Genomic DNA, 6,900 nt, shown 5'->3' on the forward strand with positions numbered 1-6,900 from the left:
ACACTAATCTGGCATAATTTCTCATTACTAGAGGCAGAAATAACAAAACTTTAGATTGATCTTAAACATTGATAACATTATTCTTTCTGAAATAAAAACTAGAGAGATGAAAATAAATGATTTTATAAAATCCAAAACTTTTTCCTTGATATTTTTCTTTTTAAATCAACTGTATTCAGGTATGACACACATAAAATAAAATGTTATACATTTCTAAGTGTACAATCTGATGAGTTTTGGCAATGTATACACCTGTGTAACCATGACCCTTTCCAATCTTTCTTCAAACATACTGTGTAAACCAATATTATTGTTGAAATTTACTTACATAGTTCTATGTAGTTTGTTTCTTTCCACTGCTGAAAGGCATTCTATTATATCTATATATCACAATTTGTTTATCTACTCACTTATTGATAGACATTTGGGTTGTTTCTAATGTTAGGTCATTTTGAATAAAGCTTCTATGAATATTTGTGTACAAATCTTTTTGTGGACATATATTTTTATTTACCTTTGGTAAATACCAAAGATTACAATTACTGAGTTATATGTTAAGTGTGTTTAACTTTACAAAGAACTCTGTCAAAATTGTACTACAAAGTGATTATGCCATTTTATATTCTCACCCAATGTATAAAAATGTATTTACTATAATCCTTGCTAATACTTAGCATTTTATCTTTTTAATTTTAGCTATTGTATCAGGGTTCTCCAGAGAAATAGAATTAATAAGAAATTATAGAAGCAATATATGTATATGATATTGGGGGGCAGCACAGTGAGTCTCCTTTATTTTTATTATTTGTAGAAAACAGGCATTTAGATCTCAAAATTTAAATTACAAAATGACCAGCAGCAGTTTAAAGCATTGCAACAATGCTTGTGAACTCCTCTTTGCGGACACAAACAAGGTTATTATTCCATGATCAAAAAGCAGGACTTGTCCCAAGTAGACATGTTATACATCCTGTGGATACTCAGGTCACGTTGCTCAAGACCGATATGTGACTGTGTCTTCTTCCATCTCCTCTTTACCATCATCTGTGGGGCCTGATCTGCATTCCCTGCCAGGGATCTGACCTGACTGCAGCAAGCCCTTCAGTCAGCCCTTCCACTTCAGTTGGAGTTAATGCATTTGCTATGGCATTCTCTCTCTCTCTCTCTCTCTCTCTCTCTCTCTCTCTTTTTTTTTTTTAATCCTCACCAAAGGAGATGCTTGTTGAGTTTAGAGAGCAGGAAAAGGGAGGGAGAAAGAGAGGGAGAGAAACATCAATCAGTTGCTTCTCATATGCACCTGGACTGGGACCAAACCTGCAACCCAGGCATGTGCCATGACTGGGAATTCAACTCCACTCCTCAGTTTAGGAGATGATGCTCCAAACAACTGAGCCACACTGGCCAGGGATGCTATGGCAGTTTTGATCGTTTCTACATCCCCTGGAAATGGGCCACAGTTCTTTTAGTCAGTTGGAAAACCAGCACCTAGATTGAAACTTTTGCTTCCCCCTGCAATATCCTTTGCAATTTGCGCACCTCGTTTGCCCTTGAACATTTTCTCAATTTCCTGACGTTCTTTTAGTTTCACCTTCTGGAAACTCAGTACTCTGACTTGTAGTACTTTATAAATTACATACAGTCTGCAATTCTTCTTATTTGTTACAGTATTTCTTAGAACACTTAAGTAAGTTGGTGATTGGAGAGATGCTAAAGGGTCCAGATCACCCAGTCCCACAAGATGGTTGTTGGTGAGAATGAATTCTGCCTGACAGAGCAGAGCCTGATCAAGTCCCTCACCTATACCACATATTCTATTATTGTTCACCAATAATGTTTCCAAAGTCTGCTCAACAAAGAAAAGCCATCCCATTTCCTGATTTCATTGTCAGAAAAATCAATAGCATCAAACTGGTCTAAGGTCATATCCAGATTTTCAGTGACAGGAATTTTATAACCGGGGAGGTCCAGTTCCCAGTCCCATCAGCATTAGTATCCTGAGCCAAGTTCTCAATCAGCTCTGCTGTCAGCTTCACCATTTTCTATGCACATATTTATAATGGCTCAGTGATTATGAAGGCTAAGAAATCCAAGACCTGTAATCAGCAAGCTGGAGACCTAGGAGAACTGATAGTGTGAGTTCTAGTCCAAAAATCAGCAGTCTTGAGATCCATGTTTCAGTCCAAGTGCAAAAGCAATAAAAGACCAATGTCCCAAATGAAATAGGCAGAAGGAATTTACTTTTACTCATTATTTGATCTATTAAGGTCCTCAACTGAATGGATGAGGCCCACCCTCATTAGGGAGGGCAATCTGCTTTACGTAGTCAACAGATTCAATGTTACTTCATCCCGAAACATCCCCACAGACACATCTGGAATAATGTTTGGCCAAATGTCTGGCACCCCATGGCCCAGCCAAATTGACACCATAAAATTAACAATCAGATAAACCTTTTCTCTCTCTGCTTCCCACTCTCCACACACATATACTACCCTACTTTACATGTAGATGATTCAGCTTTGATGTTTCATGTAGGGTCAACCTCATACTCTCCATAGAACCTGGATTCCAGAATTAGTCTCTACTTAAAATTACTTTCAAATTCTTTCTTCCTAATAAAGAATTTGAAGGATTCCTAAGAAATGATAATGATAAAGCAAGTGTAGCTCTTTCCCATACAGAAGTTCAGAGTCTCTGGTATAAGGCCTCTAAATAATTCTTGGTAGAGTGAGGTGTAGATATTCTTAACTTGTGGCCACATGGTTGGAGAAAGTCATGAGAACTATAAAGGAAGTGTTGGAAAATTTCTGGTAAAACTGAAATAGGGAGAAATAAGTTTTAGAAATATGCCAGCAATATTTGATAATGTGCAGAATGTTCTAAGGAGTAAACATAATGGAGGAAAGGAATAATAAAATTAAAAGTCTGGGAATATTCTTATACTTCAAATTGAAGCTATAGATAAGAAATTAGATAGTAAAGAAGAAAGACAGCAACAAAAGAATTTTAATGAGTGGTTTTGATGGTTGAAATGATGTGTCACAAACTTTTTTTATGAGCGAGAGAGGTAAAATCTTTTTATTCATAAAAAACAGTAAGGTTATCTCTCAGCATTGACCTTTTCTTGTTGAATTTATTGCAGTGACATTTATTAATAAAAATGCAGGCTTCAAATGTACAACTCCATAACATATCATCTGCATGCTGCATTAGCTGCTCACCACCCAAAGTCAAGTCTCTTTTCTCCAGCATTTATCTCCCCTTTGCCCTCTTCCACCTCTCTCAACCCCTTTTCCTCTAGCTATCACCAAGCTGTTGTCTGTACCTGTTTTTTTTTTTCTTTGCTCCCCTTGATCTTTTTTCACCCAACCACACCACCCTGACAGCTGTCAGTCTGTTCTCCATATCTATGAGTCTATTTATATTTTGTTAGTTTATTTTGTTCATTAGACTCCACATATAAGTGAAATCATATTGTCTTTCTCTTTCTCTGCCTGCTCATTTCACTTAGCATAATAATCTCTAATCTATCCATGTTGTCACAAATGGTAAGATTTCCTTCATTTTCATGGCTGTGTGGTATTCCATTGTCTAAATGTACCAAGCTTTTTTATGCTTAACATATGACAAAGGAGACAAGAATATACAATGGAGCAAAAACAGTCTATTCAATAAATGGTGGTGGGGAAAAATGAAATTAGGCCACCTCCTTACACCATACACAGGAATAAACTCAAAAGAATTAAACTTAAATGTAAGAAAATAACAAGGTGAGACTTGAGGGAATGTCAAAAATAACAATGTAAAACTTAAGGGCATGTCAAAAATAAGAATAAAAATCATTGAAAGGTTACCAATCAAAAATTCTCCAAGCAATAACATCTTTTCTTTCCTAAATTTTTTGAAACTTTATTCAACTTTTTTATAGATTTATTTTAACATTCCACTTTTTATTCTAGTAGAATACAGCTATCCTATTAGGGTATCTAAGAGAATATTTCCCGTTGTCAACTGAAACATGTCACTTTATAAATTGCTAATAGTAATCATCATAATATAGAATGAGATTTGTGCCTTTTTTTTCTTTTTCTTTTTTTAAAAGAACTTTAAAAAGTAACTTTATTGTCATTAATCCAAAAGAACTAAAGAATTACTTGATGTTATCTAATAATCTGTTCACCTTTTAAGACCAAAGTATTTTTACAGTTTATCCAATCAGAATCATAACAAGGCCATATATTGTATTGCATTTGGTCTCCAAAGTCTTTTCATACATTGCAATCTTCCACCCCATTATCCCATTGATTTGTTGAAGAAACTGGGTTGTTTATAAATTCCCATGTTCTATATTTGGCTGATTGCATCTAGGTGGTATGAAGTCTTTAAATTGTCTTTTTTTATCCTCTATATTTCTAGTAAGATTGATTTTTTTAAAATTTTTTAGTTAATAATCCTTCATAGGCTGATAAATATATTTTCTTTTTCTTAAGTATATTTTATTGCTTGAGTTATTACAGTTGCCCCAATTTCTCCCTCTTTGCCTCCCTCTGTCCAGAATTCCCCTCCCTCCAGCAATCCCCCCTTAGTCCATGTCCATAGGTCATGCATGTAACTTCTTTGGCTTCTCCATTTCCTATACTATTCTTAACATCCCCCTGTCTATTTTGTACCTACCAATTATGCTACTTAATCTCTGCACCTTTTTGCCTACTCTCCCCCTTCCTCCTCCAGCTGATAAACCTTCAAATGATCTCCATACCTATGATTCTGTTCTTGTTCTAGTTCTTTGCTTAGGGTTTTTATTGGTTTTTGTTTGTTTGTTTAGATTTAGTTGTTGATAGTTGTGAATTTGTTGCCTTTTTAATGTTCATAGTTTTGATTTTCCTCTTTTTCTTAAATAAGTCCCTTTAACATTTCTTGTAATAATGGCTTTGTGATGATGAACTCCTTTAGCTTTACATTGTCCAGGAAGAACTTTTATCTGTCCTTCCATTCTAAATGATAGCTTTGCTGGATAGAGTAATCTAGGTTGTACTTGCTTTTCATCACATTAAATACTTCCTGCCTGCAAAGTTTCTTTTGAAAAGTCAACTGATACTCTAATGGGAACTCCTTTGTAGGTAATTCTCTGCTTTTTTTCTTGCTGGTTTTAAGATTCTTTCTTTATCTTTAACCTTTGGAATTTTAATTATGGTGTGTCTTGGTGTGTTCCTCTTTGGACCCAACTTATCTGGGACTCTTTGTGTCTTCTGGGCTCGTATGTCTATTTCCTTTGCCAAATTAGGGTATTTTTCTTTCATTATTTTTTCAAATAAATTTTCAATTTCTTGCTCTCCCTCTTCTCCTTCTGGCAACCCTGTGATTTGGACATTGGTATATTTAAAGTTGTCCCAGAGATTCCTAAGCCTATCTTCTATTTATTGAATTCTTTCTTCATTCTGTTGTGGTTGAATGTTTATTTCTTCCTTATGTTCCAAATTGTTGATTTGAATCCCAGCTTCCTTCCCTTTACTGTTGGTTCCCTGTGGATTTTTCTTTATTTCACTTGGTGTAAACTTCATTTCTTCCTTTATGTTCTTGCTGTACTCAATGAGTTCTCTGAGTTTTGAACTCTGGATCTGATAGGTTGGCTATCTCCATTTTGCTTAGTTCTTTTTCTGGGGTTTTCTTCTATTCTTTCATTTGGGCCATATTTCTTTGTCCCCTCAATTTGGCAGCATCCCTGTGTGTGTTTCTATGTATTAGTGCACCTGTTAAGTCATGTGGGGCAGAACCTAAGATATTTGTCAGGGTGGGGTAACCATCCATTCTGATGCTGCCACCTCTCCACACCACGCCACATCTCTGCCTGTCTCCTTGACTGCTGCCCTCCTACCCATCAGGATGAATGTCGTTTCTTTAAGTCCTTGGTTGTCAGGCTTCCATGCAGCTTGATTTTCTGATGGTTCCGGGTGCTATTTGTTTTGAGATCTAGTTGTAATTCTTTCTAGGGTTGCACAGGGAGGTGAAGTGTGTCTACCTATGCCTCCATCTTGACCAGAAGTCCCTTTTTTTCTTTTTCAAAAAATAATGCTATGCTAGAGCAAGGTTGGTAATGAGTGACAATAAATAAACACATCATAATTGGGAGATGCTGAATCATGTCATCCACAACATTTTATATAAACCAAATCATTTAAAAAGTATTTTACAAAGAAATAAAAAGAAAAAGAAAAACAGGAAAAACTAAAATAAAATTTATTTTACAGAAACAGATGCATTTAAATTACTATTTAGATGCTCTTACACATTTCTGTTTACTATATAAAGTATTGTTTAAATTCGCTTCTCATTTAGCTCTGGCTCAGTTGGTAACCATGTTAATAAACAAGGTTGAGTTTAAACCATTTATTTAAGACATGCAAATACTTTGAAGCAAGGAAAAGTGTCTTCCCCTCTGCAGGGGTTTATAATTAGAAAAACAGTGATTTTATGTGGCGGATTCTGGTGACACTGTTAAGAGATGATAAAAGTTTAAAGCTTGATGGGATTTATATATTCAGTTAAAACAAAATTCAGTGCAGCTGTGTTCACAGCCTCTTTATTTTTTGCCTGGAGTTTTAAAAATGCTTCTAAAAGAGGTGAATGTTTTATTGATTAACCAACTCAACAATTTTTTACTATATATAAATAATAGCTAGGTGTTTCATCAAATTCCAGTTGTAAAAGTGACAGGATCAACATTATTTGGTAAATTACTCCAGTAACTCCTTAGTGAACATTTTTTCATATTTCAATTAACTTTTTTCCTCCACTAAGTACTAAACAATAAAGTAACTGCAGTTAGATCTCATTTTTGTCATGTCAGAACAGTGCTATTTCACAAAAAGCAATCATTTTTCAATACATAAGCCATCAGTA

At 35.0% G+C, this 6,900-nt stretch overlaps 1 pseudogene; it reads right to left on the reverse strand.

The window, feature by feature from the left end:
• Positions 1–994: 994 nt before the first annotated feature.
• LOC150022423 (U2 small nuclear ribonucleoprotein A'-like) lies at positions 995–2,036 on the reverse strand (annotated as a pseudogene).
• Between the last annotated feature and the right edge of the window lie 4,864 nt (positions 2,037–6,900).

The sequence above is a fragment of the Furipterus horrens genome, unplaced genomic scaffold, assembly GCF_987537825.1.
Source record: "Furipterus horrens unplaced genomic scaffold, mFurHor1.1.pri manual_scaffold_1, whole genome shotgun sequence".
Taxonomy (NCBI): Eukaryota; Metazoa; Chordata; class Mammalia; order Chiroptera; family Furipteridae; genus Furipterus; species Furipterus horrens.